The following is an 18,355-nucleotide window of genomic DNA, read 5'->3' as shown; positions in this document are numbered from 1 at the left end:
TTCCTGCTACTTGATTCATTCTGGTTTTCACCATGTTTACTGAGGCTGAGATAATGAGGTGGAGCTAACTGCACCAGGTCTAAGTCTAGGACTTAAGAAAACCTTATGCATTTCTGTGTTCCCTCTTGTTGCTTGCCAGCTCCATGACACGAACCTCCCTGGGAGAGCTCACTAGACATAGGGAAAAATGAGATTGTGCGTGTCAGAGCTACCTGGCCGGCTTCTGCAGCTATGATGAGAAGTGCAGCAGCTTTCCCCCAACCTGGCAAGCTGAGTCCACCAACCAGCACAAGCCAGAACAGAAGTCTAGTTCCTGCCCTGAAAGTCAGGCTGGTTTATTGGGGCAAAATGGACTAAGCCTTGCAACATTTGACTAATTCACAACTTATTTATGAATTCATGTTAAAAATTAAGAGAAACTGATGAAATGTATTATAAAAAGGTAACTGAAAAGTTATAGACATACAAGACACTATGCTGAATATGAACTTTACACCTTCGGGGGGGAGGAGGGAGGAGTTGGGGAGGTGGGAAGGGAAGGGATGGTAGGGGAAAAACAAAGGAGGGGGCAACAATGCTTGGTAGGAAATGTACTCATGACCTTATTCATGTAACTGTAACCCCCTCTGTACAGTATCTTTACAATAAAAATTGGGAAAAAAGTCATAAAACACTTGTATGCTTCTTTTTAGTGATCATCTTATTGGTTAGAATGGCAGTATGGAAGTTAGAAGAATTTAGGAAAGTCAGAAGGAAGAATAACATTTGTAAATGTATATTCTTTTCCCTCTGACTACAGTGAATCTATTCGATCATGTGCATTTGTTTTTATACTCCTGGAACTTCTGTACTCTGCAAGGATGTAGGATGTGTGTTCTAACAGCCCAGCTTCACAGTGTCTGGATAAGTTTGCTCCACCTTCTGCCTTTTGATTCTTTGAGCTCTGTATTCTGTTCTAAGAAAAAGCTAGGGAGATAATTTGGCTTGACATATTTTCTTAGAACCTCATGATGGCCTATTTTATTTTTAGCCCTTAGAAGTACAATTTCATTAAATTAAAACAATTTTGGAGTACAATTTCTTAGTCTTTTATTTTTTCCAGAGGGCCATTGCAATGCCATTTTCCCTCATGGAAGAGAATAAAAGATGTACATTTACCTCTCTGACACTATTAGAAAAGGGAACTACGAAATTTGTAATTATTGAGTTCAAAGTACCTAGCAGGCTATGGGCAAGAACATGTCACACAGATTAGCAAATGTGTGACTAGGTTGAAATAACCAGTGTGCAGTGTCTAAGCCATCTAGCTTTGAAATTCAATTGTGTTTCTCATTGGGGTGGGTTGCTAAGAATTTACTTATCTCCTCTGAGGCTAAGTGAATGGCTTATAAAATGAAAAAAGCATATACTTGAGTTTAGTGCATAAAACAAAAGAAATGAAAGTTATGCACTTTGAATCAGTAAGTTTCTAGCCAAACATTCTTCTAAAAAAATCAGTGAAGTCCATTATATTAATCACATTTTGCCCATAAAAATCCTAGTGCTCAAAACATGTGAAGAATTTTTCAATATTAACCTGCTGCACTTTATTGCATGATTAATCACAAAGATATGTACGTATGGCCATGTCAGAGAAATAACCAGAAAACTGTCCTGTTATAAACAACTGGAATGCTGTATATAATACATGTGAAAAAGATGTTTTCAGACATAAGAAAACAAAATTTTCAAAGATTAGGTAGCACTGTAGAATCATGAACCCCAGAGAATAGAGGCAAACTACAAACCCTGTGATTACATCTGTCTTTCAAGAAGAAGTTTCCTGGAAGGCAAAGCAGGCAGAGCGTGTGGGGTGTCCAGGACTAGAGTTGTGAGGACTAGAGATCTGAGGGACGGGAGGGATGCTGCATGGGAGCATTGAGTAGCATTTTAGTCGCTATGTAGAAAAGGATGAAGGAATAGATACCACTGAATGCTAAGCTCTTTGTAGAGTGCGATTTTTCTCAAACCTGAGAAAAGACAAATATCCAGAGCTAGTAGCAGAACTCCAGAGGGGCAGACCTGGAGGAAGAGAAAAGTCTACTGAAAGCAAATTGACGTAGAGGGAAAGATTTACTAAAGCAGGAAGTACCGAGATATCATGAGTATCTTAACTGAATTCCCAAACACCACTCACTGCTGTTAATCAAAAAGAAGTGTTAGCATTCAAACTGAACAGTCAAAATGGAAATATTTGGCAAGAGAGGATAACTTATCTGTAACCCCAACGAAGTCCAAATTTATTTAAGAAATATAGATTTTAGGAGTGACCAAGGTAATAGAAAAAAATATACTCTCCCTATAAAAGCTATAAAATACGTTGGTGAATTTAAAGGAGAAAATTAATACAATGTATATGAGATTGGGAAATGTATAAAATTCAAATTTAACTTCTCAGTTGAGAAATCATGGCATCAAAAGTTAATACACACTAAAAAATGAATGAATAGAAAGTAAAACAGGCTTTGTTGAGGAATGGGTATCAGCTAAAAGGGGAATGTGAAAGAAAAGGGTGAAGGAGGATTATATATACATATGGAAACAGAAAAATAAAACTTTTAGGAAATGAAGGAGAGAGACAATGGATAATGAAGACGTGTTTATTTCAGATACATAGTATGCATGTGTGGAAATACAGCAATAAATACCCCTTGCCCTACTAATATATTCTAAAATGTTCAAAAGAATTAAAAATTCTGGAAAGAGTTCTTATCATAGGTTAGGAAATAGCAAAAGGGTAGGAAACCTAAGGACACACAACAGAAGTTCTCCAAACAAAAGAAAAAAACAGAGAAAAGAGACCAGGGAAAAATGAAGCTTTGCTGATCTTAAGAAATAAATATAATTGGAAGGAGATGAAACTCCAAAACGGAGAAAGGAAAGAAATGAGGTTAAAAATACTGCAATAAGAAAACTCAAATTCAATTCAAAATTTGATAACTCATTTAGTTAAAGTATATGGTCAATTAAATTGTCAAAAGCTAATAAGTAGGAAAGACAAAATATTAAAAACCAGACACAGACATTAAAATGCATTGTGTACAAAGGTAGAAAATGAAATTATCATGTTGTTCTAATCAAAGACAATGCAATTCAGAAAATGAAAGTACTAAACCAATAAAACAACTAGAAATAATAATAAAATAGTAACATTTTACTAGACCATGATCTCAAAATGATGACATAATAATTTTCAAATAGAAACTTAGAGATTTTATACTGAGCTTATTTTCTCTACAGAAAAGAAAGTATGTCTGGATTATTTTAAGTAGTTTTTATTTATTTTTAAGTAGTTGTAACAAAAGGGTGGAAATTTTAAAAAAGCGTCTTGCTCAATGTCACCCCTTTTAACTTTCTCACCTATCCCTCCCAAACTCCCCTCACTTTTCTTGATTTTGTAAGACATACATAAATTTCTTTATGTTTTTGTCAGTTGTGGGGTGTGGCTTAAACTGAGGGGTCTGCACACTGTCCCTGAGCTTTTCACTCAACATCAGCACTCTAACACTTGGAGCCATAGCACCACTTCAGGTTTTCAGATTTTCCTGCTCAGGCTGGCTTTGAACCTCTTTTTGTAGATCTCAGTCTCCTGGGTAGCTAGGATTACAGTTGCAAGCCACCAGTGCCCAGATTTACATTGAATTTTTGAACAGTATGAAATGACACCAACTAGAACTCAAATTATCAACACAGACATATTCGAAGATTAATCATGGGCCAAGTGCAGGTGGCTAACACCTGTAATCCTAACTAGCTATTCAGGAAGCTGAGATCTGTAGGATGACACTTTGGTTCAAAATCATGCCAAGCACAAAAGTCCATGAGATTTTACCTCCAAAATGACCAGAAATGGCCTGGCTGGAGATGTTTCTCAAGTGGGAGAGCACCAGACAACAAGTGATCTAAATGAAGAGAAGACCTTCACTTCACCTGCAGATATCGGAGAAAACACACAGATACATAAGATACACTTCCAGTGTCTAATTACCTGGAACTAAACTATTTGCTGGTTTATTACTGAATAAATATAGGGGAAAAAAGAAGGGTAAAGATTTACATTGCATGTGAAATAGAACTTTATTACTTAGGGGTAAACTTTGAAGAGTTAAAGATACAGATTATAACCTGAAAATATTAGGGGTGGAGGATGTAGACCATGAGCAAGGAAACAGTAAAACATGAAATACAAAAACTGAAATCTGGGTGGCACAGAACCAGGTAGCCATGCCTGTAATCCTAGTTACTTTGGAGTAAGGGAAATACTTAAAAATTGTATTTTTTCATGGCCAGCCAAGACATTAATTTAAAATCTATTTCAAAAATAACTAAAGTAAAAAGGGATGAGAGAAAGATTCAGGTGTTAGAATATTTGTCTAGGTTTGAATACTGGTACTACAAAAAAAGGAGAAAAGGAAGGAAGGAAGTCAGGCGGGCAGGCAGGCAGGCAGGAAGGAAGGAAGGCAGAAAGGAAGGATGGAAGGAAGGAAGGAAGGAAGGAAGGAAGGAAGGAAGGAAGGAAGGAAGGAAGGAAGGAAGGAAGGAGAAAAAAGGCCTATCTACAAGAAAATCACAGAAATGAATACATGATACAAATGAACCACATAGAAAAAAAAGTGAAGATGAAATGCTTAAATGAAAATATGTCAATAATAAAATATGTACTTTGTATAATCACACCAATTAAAGGAAAAAATATTGTGTCAGAGAGTAAAACCAAAGGATTCTTGATCTAAAAGAAATATGACCATACAAGATGATGTTAAGTGAAATGAACCCCAAGATAGGGACACAACTTGTTTTTTCTTGCTTGCTATTGTTTTTAACATGTTTAAAAATGTACTATGTGATTTTTTTGTTTCTTTTGTATGTTCCTCCCCCACGGTATAACCCCTGTTTTCACTGTTTGATGTCGGTGCCCTGCATCTTGTATATACATTTTTTTTAATTTGGGGAGGGCAAGGGAAATAACAAAATGTTGAAATAAGGATATAAGGTTGACCCATTGTAACAATGAGATGTACAAGACACTATGTTGAAAGTGAACTTTACAGTTCGGGGGGTGGGAAGGGGTAGATGTGGAGGTGGGAAGGGAAGGAATGTAGGGGGGAAAAGGAGGAGGTAACAATGCTCAATAAGAAATGTACTCATTATGTTACCCTAACCCTTCTGTACACTATTTTTACACTAAAAAACATAAAAAAGAAATGCTTTGTAAATATAAAATCATAGCCTAATCAAAAAGACAAAATATGATCTCCCATGATTATACTAATGTTAATTTGTCCATTATCATTACAAGGCATCCAAATTATAAATGATAACAAGAAATTGTTTGCAGAAAAAAGTCATAGATACAGTAAATCCTAAAGATGCCATTGTAAAAAGTGCTATTACAGCCAATAAATGAATCACTTAATGAGGTGAAAGACTTATACATTAAAACTATAAAGTGCTCATGAAAGGATTTTGAAAAGATGCAAGTAAATACAAAGAGTTCTTACACTCACCAACTGTATGTCTCAGTATCATTAAGATGTCCACATCATCCAAAGTGATCTACAGATTCAATAGTGCCCTCATCAATACACCATCAGATCTCGTCCAGAAAGAAAGCAACCCTAGCATATGAACCGTGAGTCCATAGACAGCCAAAACAAAGTCGAAAAAGTGTAAGGCTGAAAACAGCAGACTTCCTGATCTAAATATGTGTATATGCACACACACACACACACACACACACACACACACACACACACACACACACACACATAATTTGATAAAAATCAGTTGAGGGATACCAACAATCAGGTGTAGGCAAATGAATTCTATTCTATAATGATACTGGATATGTTTTTCTGTTTCTCTAATTATGTTGAAATAATCATCACTATAATATATGTGTTTGTACATGCCCAAAGCCATCAAACTTGACACATGAAGTATGCTGATTTTTATCAATTATTTGTCATTGAAATAGACTTTTCATTAATAATGATGCTAAAAACAAAAATGAAGTATCTTACTCAGAATCTCTGTGAGACATTGTCTCAACCGATTGATTTTTTTCCTCTGTATTATTTATCTTTTATTCTGAGATGAGACCTCTTTAACAAGCAATCAGACAAGATAAAACAGGATTCATCCTCGCTCATCTGAGAAAAGCAGTTGAGGGGCCATGAGAAACCTTTTCACCCCAATCTGAGTGGTGATATCAGTCCAATTAATTGGTTCTCATTTAATCTGCAGTTTTTCAATATAAAAATACATAACTAATTACCAAAAAGATTCTCACCAACAAGACTGAGCACGCTCTTAACTACTGGTTTGGTACACAGCATCAGGTCTCAGCATCACTAAAAACTTGCAGAAGGGACTTCTAGGTCTCTGCTCCTCTAGCACCTGCCTTGTTTGTTGAAATGTTGAATAAGTGTTTTCATGTATAAAAATGGCCAGGTAAGAGCTGACCAAAAGGAAGTACAAGTAGTTTAGCACACTACCAGATACTACATGAAAGACATTAAACATTGTCATATCTAGACCCTAGAAGTGAAGAATGTGTCCATACTAATGTAGCCAAAGTTTTAAAAGAAAGTCTATTCACCGTTCGTTTTGCATTTAAGATAAATAGTAATAACACTTACATCACACAGGAAGACCTTGTTTCACTACTCCTGCCTTTAACTGGGACCAATGGGTGATGTGATTTCCTTTTGAAGAATAAGGAAATAACAATGCACTTCCCACAGGTCTCTGATGGTTCAGTGCACCAGACTTCTGGCTGTTTTTTACTGAATTTATTGTTCAACGTGGTAAAAGTTACCACACTCATCTAACATTGTTCTAACACAATGCTAAAGTCATGCTGCAAAACTTCGTTTGACGGCATATCTGGAATATCAGAGCAGTCTCTACTGTCAGCATCTACCTTGAGCAATTAAGGAGCATCTTAAGCCTAGCTGACTTGCAAGATTTAAATTTTTACCAAGACTTAAAACAATAAAGATTTTTATTTCTCAGAGTAAATCATCATATACTACATGTTTTTTCCACACTCAAACTCCCTCAACACCACACACACACACACACACACACACAACCACAAAGAGGTGAGGAAAGGGGCATATTCAGATTTAAAAACCTCATTAAATCTGACTCCATGCCCAATTTAGTCTGGGAATATACTTCTCTTCTTATTCTCCTTAGTATTTCTACCATAATAGCATGGTGATTTAATTTAGATGAGTATTTCCTAGATAAATCTTCCAATTACACTTTTCACCAACAATACCTGGGTTGTTTAGGAACCCAAACTTTAATGTATTAATCAGAACGCTTAAATTGGACATCCATATTTAAAGAAGAAACAGATGAAGGCAACATATAATTAACAAAAAGTATATGCTAACTATTAATATTGGTGTCAAAAATTATAAAAGGAACAAAAACCTCAGTGACATAAATCCTCCCTCAAAGAGTTCAAAGGTGAAAGGTATTCTTGCTCTGCTCAGCAATCAATCCAATTAAAAACTACACATCAATTTCTTATTCATTTCATCAATAAAGCATTTGATAAACACCCTAGGCTGCACTAAAATACATCAACAGATTTTACAAATGGCAAATGACAAAAAATACACAATGTCATATATGTACCTCAGATCTCTCATCTTTTTTCAATGATGGTCATTTTTAAAATGCAAATTGTTTTGTGGATTCTTTTGTCCTCTTGATTTATCTGTCTATTTTCTAAAAGTGTGAATCTGCCATATAAAGTGTCATTTGACTTCATTTTCTATCCCTTACCTTTCAAGAAAGCTGGAAGTTAAAACTGATGACTGATTAAATTTAGAACAAACTTCAAGGAGAAAATTATTTTAGGCAACATTATCTATTTCATATTACACTATCCCAAGACAAATATGCTTTCCATGGTGCCAGTAACATCCAAACTATTTAATAATTTTTTTGTGATGATGACCAGACAGGTTCATGCTAGTCATTTACTGAGAGAAGAGGCTTCATGCTTTAAAATATCATTGGCAATCCATACTCGATTTATTTCACCAGGGCTATAAAATTGTCGATTTGTTCTTACATCATTCTTTCTCCTTTGTTTGAATTCTATTTTTACTATTGTGTATATGTATACCCACAAATGCATGCTTACATACATATAGAATATGTACAAGTATGCCTGTGTTTAATATCACTTTTATCAAATCCGTGAAGTATAAAAAATAATTCCTTTCTGAGAACCTGTGACTCACACAAATTGTCCTAAGTACTCAGAAAGCAGAGATCTGAGGACCACGGTTGTAAAGTTAGCCCAAGCAGGGAAGTTTGTGAGACTTATATCACAGCAGCATTTCAGAAATGGAGCTGTGCTGCGAGTGGTAGAGAGCCAGCTTTGAGTGAAAAAGCTAAGAAACAATGATTAGGTCCTGAGTTCAAATCTTAGTTCTGTAATAATACTAATACTACTATTAGTAGTAATAATAATAGTAATAATAATAAAATTCCTAATCCTCTAACCCGAATATATTATCTTTCTACCTGTTGTCGCTTTTTCTGTACAGAATACTTTCCCTCACTATCAGCCGCAGCTCTTTTTTTTCCTGAAAAAGGCAGAGTGTGTGTGACTTCTTTCTCTGATCAATATTTTCCTACTCAAGGGGGTGTATTTATCACCTCCACATGGGGTAATTAGTCCATTTTTCTCACCATTGCAAATTAGCTTTTAAAAATGAGTGGTATATTACAATCTTTTTGTGGAATAAAGACAATAAATTTGAAAATGAAGTGCTGTTTGTGGATGTTGCCTCATAGTAAAAGATATTGTGAAGAGATTTGAAGATGGATTAGATATCAAATAATATGAATTGATTTTGTTACTTTTCCTTAGGAGTGACAAGAATACTGAGGGAAGAGATTCTAATTGCTTTTTTTTTCTTTTTCTGATATATCTGACACTGTACTCAACACTAGCGGAAAGAAGAGGGTATCCTTGCTGAGTGCACCAGGGGCCTTCGACGGGTCCTCCATACTTGGAAGATGTGTTTCTGGTTTACTTATCTTCTGAACTCTTAGAAATGCATTAAAATCTCTATAGAATAGAAAACTAGGCAAAAATTTATGAAGTAATAATGCTACCATCTTATTAAAACTACTACATTTTACAATTCCCAGGAAGGGCGAGAGGTTGTATGAATTGCTTTATGGAGACAGAGTTCACATCTAGATTGCACGGAGACCAGAGAAATCATGAGAGATCCTGACTTTTATGTGATCAGCAGAAGTAGGCAACCCATAACACATCTCCTGTAATTCTCTTTCATCAAGGTAAGCTATCAATTACAACCAAATCCAGCCATACCTGTGCTATGCTACTAGAGTACTGCCCGCAGCCATGCACAGAAGGACACAACAAAACTCAGATAAAAGCTCGTTCTCTGGGAAGCTCTGATATCTTTCAGTTGCTATACGTTAAGCATATCACTTAACCTTCCATAGCTTCTTCTTCCTCAACCATAAAATGAGCGTAGCAAGTAATACAATGCACTGTGAAGCTGATCCCACCCCAAGGGTCACTCACTTCTAGCAGTAGGTCAATGTGTCTATAATGTGTCTGTAATAATAAAAACAACAACAATAAAATCACATCTACACATAGGCACATTTATGACAATGAATTGAAAAATAGCTGTTAGGCACTAAGCCCCACATTCCTTCCGTCACAGTGAAAACTTAATCCTTGCTTTCTCTTTATCTTCATGCTTTGGGTTGTTTCCTGAAACTTTGGCTCAAACACCATTGAAGTATATTTCTGATGTTTTCTTTTTTAAGAAAAAAATCTTACTAAGGCTGTGTTATCCTGTTGGTGTTTCAGTAGTTGAAACTCCCAGTTCTTTTTCCATGATTCCACTAGGTAATAACTTGATATAATTCATGTTAATGTCAGGTTTAATCCAGCACAGTAGTTTCATAGTGTCGATGGTGATTACACTGGCATTTTTATGTTGGAAACCTTAAGTACATCATTTTGCTCTTTTTAAAGTATCATTTTAAAATTAGAGGTCACCTTACTCATTATAGTCTAATGGATCAGATATACTTAGTATGGTACATTGAGATATTTTTTCCTGTTTAATTGACTCTGGAGGGAATACCACATTTTCCATGAACAAGAGCTAGTTTTCCTAGAGGGTCACACTTTCACACACATTTTCCTTTATTCCTTTATGCATTTAATTTAGCTATTCACTTACTCTCCATTCAGTGTGGACATATGGAGAGACGTTCAGCCATGTTTTCAGTGTCAGGTGTTATTTTGACAAGCAGAATGAAGCAACCGACAGGTTTGTGGGGGTTTTTTCCTTTTTTTTGTTTTTGGGTTTTTTTTCTACAAATGGTTTTTACAGTCATTTACAGAAAAAACAATTAGAAAGGTTTAATTAGAGCTCAGTGTAAGCTGATTAAAGCTGTAATTAACAGTTTTTTCTCAAGTGCAGAAGAACGCCCAAGTCTCCTTGAGGACATCAGGATCTGAGACTTGACGGCTTAAGGTTTGGGGAAATTAAGGAAGGAAGCACAAGGCAAACAGCATATGAGAGAAAAGATGCCAGGCCCCATACCATGTGACAGCTTGGCCCTATCAGTGTAGCAAGTTCTTTGTGCTTACAGATCACTTAACTAAAGTCTGCGTGAAAATAAGATAAACATGTTGTAAAAGAGAGTGTTTTTCATGCCCAGTACCTTAGAAGTACTGAGTTTGACATGGAGCTGGATTAGCCTGGGTCTTAACACCACATTGTTAATGGAAGCAAACACCTTGTAATGAACCAAAATTATAATGCATAAGAAAAATCCAGAGCAAGTCCACACGAGCCATGTTGAGAACCTGAGAAGGGAAGGTCATAGGGTGATCAGAGAAACAAGTCATAAAGGCTTGACCTAAACAGAATTTCAGGTCAAGGCGACCAGTTCGGAGAAGATCAAGGAGATAATGTAGAGACCTGCCTTTCCATGTGTTGGACTTTTGTTAAGGATTAGCCACTAAGGAAAATTACATGTCTGTAGTTGGCTCAAGAGAAAGTGCAGAGATGAGTAGCTTGCAAACCTAGAACTATAAGACAGATGTAAGTAATAATGATTCATCATCATCATTTCACACCTACAATCACCGTCATCCTAGTATTTTACAGTACAACTCTCCTAGAGATCCCATTAGCATCAAAATAATCAAAATATTTGCAGCATTCTGGACCTTGTTATCATCATTTTCTACATAAGTAACCACATGACTTTTACATTGGATGACTTCTTTCAAAGATTCTTTTATTAAAAAAAAAAAACATGGCTTTGTGGTCAGAAGCTTTATCACCGGTCTTCTTAAAGAGCATCAGTTAATTCATTTGTCCAAGTGGTGATAACATTTTTAGATCTGCACTGCAACATTTTACGGGAAGATCCGATGTGATAATGCATTGAAAACTTGCTAAAGCAAAAGTAACCATGTGAAAATGGATTATGATAAAAGGTGGATGGGAAGAAAAACCAGGATGGAAATATAATGAGAAGGAGTTGAATTTAGGAACACAGTCAAAGGTCTCTGCTCTCCTGTGTATTTCACCTTGTTGTCAGAATGAATTATCTATACTTCATACTCATCTGCAAATATACCCCTTTCTGAACACAAACTTGCCATTCTCCAACAACCACCTTAATCAGGCCCTGTTCACCTCCTGTAATAACCCCAGTGTCAGGTACCAACACTAGAACTTACACAAATTGGCCACTCCTAGCTGTCTATGTCCTCCCTAACCTGACCTTTCAGGGAAAATGCAATGCAGACTCTTCTCGTGACTTCCCTTTGTTCTTCCCTCCTTCTAATCTATGGATGCATTTTGCTCCTTGGCCTGTTCGAGGTATGGCCTGCTCCCTCTTCTTGGGCACTGTGAGTATAATAAAGTTGTCTTTTCAAAAGCAATGGTCTCTGATTGCTTTACTTTAACTGAAAACAATGAAAGTTGCACAAAACCCTCTGTGAACTTGGGCCTGTGGCTAAGGGCACAACTTGAGAGGGATTGCTATTCGAAGCAGGAATTGCTATCAGCCCCCTCGGTTGCATCAACTCATTTAATTCTCAAAACACCCCATTACTTTGAAGGACTATACTAACTTCACTTTAAAGAGGTGACAATTAGGCACATCACATACTTTATAAGTGATAAAGTTAGGCTCCAAACTCATTTCTCTCTAACCCCACAGCTCACCCTGTCTTACCTCTATTCCTGATCATTCTTCTCCCTTTGGGAAGCATGGGGATAAGAACAAAGCACCATCTTTGGGGAACACAATGGAAAGAATAAGGATGCCTAATGATGGGGATATTGGTGAGAAAATGAGGGGAAAAAAACCAGAGGCATCAAAGCTGTATTAGTACTCACAGAAACTGTGCAAAGGAAATGGAGAAAAGTTGCATTTTCCTTAAATAGATACCAGGGCCAACATGGTCGCTCTCAGAGGCTACATTTGCCTCTTGGCTACTTCCAATTATCAGCATTGATGCTTTCTATAGGCAATTATCCAGGCACAGGGACCTGCCTGGGTCAATAATTGGAGTGCAGGGAGCCATAGAAGGGTTATTCACACAGAAGTGGTTACTTCAAACTCTTGCTCCAGCTTGCAAGCAACATGACCTGAGTGGGAGCTGTAAGGCCTCTGAAAAGCTGCCCAGGGCTGGTGAGCAAATTGCAAAGCTGATCTCTCTGCATTAAGAGAACCCATTAGCACAACAGAGCTCCAATACTGTCACCACTACTGGGTGCCTGGCCATGCCTGTGTGCTCTTGGGCAGGGCTGGACTGTCCGAGACCTAGCTGTGCCTTTGAAATAAATGAAGGTAAAACTGTATGCATTTTAATCATTAGGACTTCTTAGGATAGAGGTCTTATCAAAGCCAGAAACATGTAATGGGCCTAATTTGATGACTGATGGACACCCTTTGGTGCATATTGGACTCTCCCTCAAAAAAAAATCTACTAACTAGGACAAATACACAGAAATATAAAGATGAGTGTGGCTTGGGCAGGAGCCACTTGTAAAGCAGCCAGTTCCAGAACATGGTGTTAGCCATCTGGAAAATCTGAACAAGAGAATAATCAGAGCAAAATCAGAACAAGAGACATATCGGTGACTGCCAGCCTGGTACAAACTGACGCTTGCCCAATAGGGAAGACCCTATTTTTGAAACTTGTGTTGAATCTTGTTTTCACTTGTAGGAGTCTAAAATCTTCCCCTAGTACCTCATTAGCATCTTCTCCAAAACAACCTGCTGTCCCTCTATAAAAATCAGAAAAAGAATCGTCTCCAACCAACATACTGTTTTCTCCCACTCGGAAGCCACTTTCCCCGTCCTTACCCGGCTTCAAAGCAGAAATCTGTTGCCTGCTTCTCACGGTTGAACAACATCTCCCAGAATTCAACACTTTCCCTTCTGTCTCTTTTCATACTTCCCTTTGCTGTTTCTTTCTATTCTCATTCTTCCCTCCCACTTGGTGGTAATAAGACATTTAAAAGACCAGTTTCCTTCCGATTGCCTTGTCCCTTCATGCTCTGATTTCTATTCTGGCTTGTTGCCTCTACCCAACCAACCTGGATGTTGACGGCATCTAGCTAGCAAAGATGCTACGATTCTCAAGAGCAGTGAGGAGGACACTGTGTCCCTGAAGGTATTGAAAAAGAGAAAAATGGGCTGGCACTGGAGCCCTGACACTATAAAAACTGTCTGTTTCTCTGCATAAACAAAGACAAACACTCTTTCTCTTTGCCTTTTAATTTGCATCTCTAAAGAGATGCAATTCATCTCAAAGAGATGAACTGTAGCTCACAATTCTTGAAAATTGGGTGACAGAACAAATGATATCTTAATAAAGTAAGATTGTGGCAGTGAATCACAGCTCCTAAGCCCTGACAGGCAGAAGGAAATGAAAATGCTCCTGTTGTACAACTTAATTGCATGTATCTTAGTTCCCCAGCATTAGATAACAGCAACAACCTGGAAACTGATGCCTGGAACTCAAAATGCATTCTTTCACATTTCCATACTCAAGGCCTACACCCGCAACATATGTCTGGCACATGTACACAGGATTTAACAAGCACACACTCACGTTACACTCCTACAGATCATTTCCTGATTTAAAAAGAAAAACACTATCCTCTCTAACCACATGGTCATTCTCCCTTTAAGAACTATTCCTACAATCCACTGTCTCTATCTCAGACTTAGCTACTTAACTGGAGCTCAGCAAATTAATTCAGAACCAATTCATGCATCTCCCGGGGAATGTAGTTTTGTCACTTTATAGTCATATCATGTGCTTAATTCTAATAATGTTTTCAAGTATAATAAGATCATTGTATTCTGAAGATCTAAGGCTATCAGCTTATACTTAAACACATATTCCTTCAAGGAATAAAAGGTTGAAGAGTTACAACACATGAAAGTTAAAGAAAATAATGCAGAATGTTGAAACATTTTGTGGACAGTAATAGAGCTTTGAAGGGGACCATTAAGAGAGACATCCAGTTTTCAATGAATACGTCCTTGAATGTTTAAAATGAAAATGTCAACCAGCGTTCTTGTGAATAATCACAGAGACTCGTAATAGTTGGGCCTGGAACTAAAGCCTATCCTTGACTTTATATAACAGGTAATTTCATTTACATGAATCTTTTCTTTTTTACTTTATGTTTCTTTGAATTTTTGGTGCTAGTGGTTGACCCTAGGACCTCATGAATGCTACAAAGACATTCTACTACTGAGCTATACTTCTAGCCCAAAGCTTTATGTTCTCAACTAGGTAACTAGAATAGTGAGTAGACTTTTTATGAGAATGAGATGCATGTGTAAGGCTGGATCAAAGCCTGCTCAGGGAAAATATAACCAAAATAGGTATTTCAAATACAGACATTTAAGTAAACAGAATTGGATATACAAAAAGCCAATGGAGTATAAATGGACATTAATGTCTGCAGGTAGAAATGTCTCTCCATGGAACTGAAAGATGAACAGATGGTGTTCTCAAAAACTGGTAGCAAGGAATGGTTCACATCACAACTGCTCATGAAAAAGAGCAATCTGAAATTCTCAGGTCAAAACGTTTGCTCTCATTTTATGAACAACTCTTTTCAGAATATGATGGAAACGTTATTTTGCTAACTAAGACCCTGGAAACTGAATGAGTCCAGATCTACCTTGAACGTTTTTGTGTCCTGTGTTTTGAATGAGCCAGGGAACCCCTTCATTCTTGAGTTTCCACATTGACCAAATGAGGAGAATAAACACCACCTATCTCATAGGATTGTTTTCAGCGTTCAGCGACTCTCTGGAAGTTTATGGTGTAAGAATGTAAGGTCACATACAGAGTTCAGTGTATAATAGTGTGCTAATTATTGATATTACTGTTACTATTGCTCTCATTTTTTTAATATTATGGTAATAAAAGTTACCTTCCTTCTACAAAGGATAGAGTGTAGACTATTAAGTAATTATTGTCTCTTTCCTCTTTGTGTTCATCTCTGTTGTAACTTGCTATATCCAACTAGCTCATGCACGTAAGAATCATCTCACTTTCTTATGAGGATATGTCTGATGTATTATATACTATACTTGGTATATGAAAAAAATTCAGTGACTGTTTCATGGCTTGAGGAAAGATGTCATGCCTCCTAATTTCTAACTTAGGTGACTGGGTAGAGGTCACTGTGCCACTCCTGTAATTCAGGGCCTCAGGAAAGAAAGGTGTGCAAAGTCTTGGCACAGGGAGTCTTTGAAACTGTATAATATTGTCTAAGAAAATTTATTATATGGGGAAATATTTGAGTGTTTATGTTAGGCATTGTTCTAAGTGTTGGAGGAACAGCTACAAAACAGAAGTAGACAAAATCCCTGTCTGTCAGAGCCAGTAACCTTGGAAAGACATTCAGATACTAACAACGATACAAGAGTAATTCCACAGGCCTTTCAGAATAAAAGACACATGCAAATTCCTTCATGAGACGCTCCTGTGCTGTAGCTTTTTGGGGATCAGTGGAAGGCCTTCTAATACCTCTTACCACATGTAAATATCTAAGCCATCTTCTTCTACTTCCTAAACTCACATCATGTCAACAGAAGCAAGCAAACAAAACAAAGTAAAGTCAATAGGAAATAATCATTCATTATAATGCCCCTTCTCCCCTTTCTCAGTAAGCTCCTCCTACTGAGTCAATACCATGTCCAAACAGCAGGAGGTAAAGGAATCTCTACTGGCTAAAAGAAGGACGTTTAAGAAAACATCTTGTATATACATTTTTATCATTTGGGGAGGGGAAGGGAAATAACAAAATGCTTAAATAAGGATACAGGCTGATCCATTGTAACAATGAGATGTACAAGACATTATGTTGAAAACAAACTTTACAACTTCGGGGTAGGGAGGAGTTGGGGAGATGGGGAGGGAAGGGATGGTGGAGAGAAAAAAAAGAAGGAGGTAACAATGCTCAACAGGAAATGTATTCATTACCTTACTCATGTAACTGTAACCCCTCTGTACAGTATTTTTACAATATATATATTATATAATATTTTTAAAAAAGAAACCTAAAACCTACTTCTCAAACTTAATGCCTCAAGAGTTTAATATATGATAACTTAGTTTAGTTCTGCCAATGCACAATTTAATAAATAGCTATTATTTACTATGCATTGCAATCCATGACTATATGTGATCTTGAACCCACATTAGGAAAAATACATCAGGTCAGTATTTATCTAGCTATTGACTGGCTCTACACTTTTACAAAAAAAAAATGTAGATATGATTCCAAATGAAAAAGTATCATTTCCAGTTTGCGTAATTGACAGCTAACTGTCAGGTGGCTCACACATGCCCAACAGCCATTAGGTGATCATTAGAAAGACAGTGGCAACAGGTTCACAGGCTCAATATGCTGTATTGTAATGGGAGAAGCAGCCTGCTGACAGGGGCCTCAGGGAAAATGTATTGAAGTAGCTAGAAAATGCTTAATGGCCAAATCAGGTAGGAAAATCAGCACCTATGCATCAGTGAACAAGATAATTTCAGCTGGGAGCATGAATGAGCTTTGAGACATTGTCCCTGCCAGCTCTCACTTCCCACACTCTTCCTATTCTTTGATACTAGAGCAGTTAGAAACCCGAGAGCTCTCAATGAGATGTCTGAATAAAGGCAGAGGTGAAAGAAGGAAAAAGCCTTCCTCTTTCCATGAATTAAATAGCAGGTTTCGCTTAGAAGATAAGGCCATCCCAATCAAGCCCACAATCCATTCCCATGGCTAGTTTGAGTGGGTTTGAGATAACCATCTTGTGCATTCATTTCCCAGCCACAAACTTCAATTTGGAGAGAGCAAACCCAGAGGAAGCCAAAAAGGAGAAAAACTTTCTAATTGAAGCAGAATCTAATTTTAAAATCTCCTTTTTAGTAGGCATCTGGATGTTCTGTTTTAATGCGGCCAATTACCTGGGGTCTATTTCCTGCACAGAAGCCTATGGAGAGAAGAGCTGGAGGAGAAAATGTTGTAATGAGAACCAGGCCCTGGAAGAACCTAAGTGCTTCACATAAGAGCATCCCATGACGTCGCTAGACGCTCCTGGGAACAGCATAACCCAAATGACCTTAGGCCATGATTCTTTCATTTTGCTTTTTCCAGAATGATGAGATATTGCCATCAAATGGTAATAATTTAGCTCAGTGACATTTTTCAAAAATGTCCTAAAACACTCTTGTATTTTTAGTGACCCCTAAATCTTCTCATCCCAATTTCAAACTCTCCTTTCCTCCAGTTTTAAAGTACCTGGATCAGACACTGTTCCCTCTTCTGCACTTCCCAAACCAACCTCAACAAAACATTGTAGTTTGTTGTTGTTGTTTTTATTTTAATGGTACTGGGGTTTGATTCCAGGGTCATGCATTTGCTTAGCTTCTATGCTTAGCTGGCACTCTATCATTTGAACCAGTCTCCAGCCCAACTTTTGCTAGTCAGCTTAGAATTGGAGTCTCTCAGACTTTTGTGGACTTGATGGTTTCACTTGAAATCTTTTAGATCTCAGCCTCCTGAGTATATATGGGTGTGAGACACTGGTAAGCAGCTTTACTACCCAGTTTTACACAGGTATATAAATTATTTTGTCTATGTTCAACTTGCTTCACTTTCCTCCTCCCAGTAAGACCACACAGCAGGAGACATATTTCACCTTCCTAATATTCAGTCTTGTTAAAGTGCATGCTAATTGT

This window comes from Dipodomys merriami, unplaced genomic scaffold, assembly GCF_024711535.1.
Source record: "Dipodomys merriami isolate MVZ:Mamm:240054 unplaced genomic scaffold, mDipMer1.0.p SCAF_4, whole genome shotgun sequence".
NCBI classification, from domain to species: domain Eukaryota; kingdom Metazoa; phylum Chordata; class Mammalia; order Rodentia; family Heteromyidae; genus Dipodomys; species Dipodomys merriami.
The sequence above is the reverse complement of the archived record's forward strand: the minus strand, read 5'-3'. Positions refer to the sequence as shown.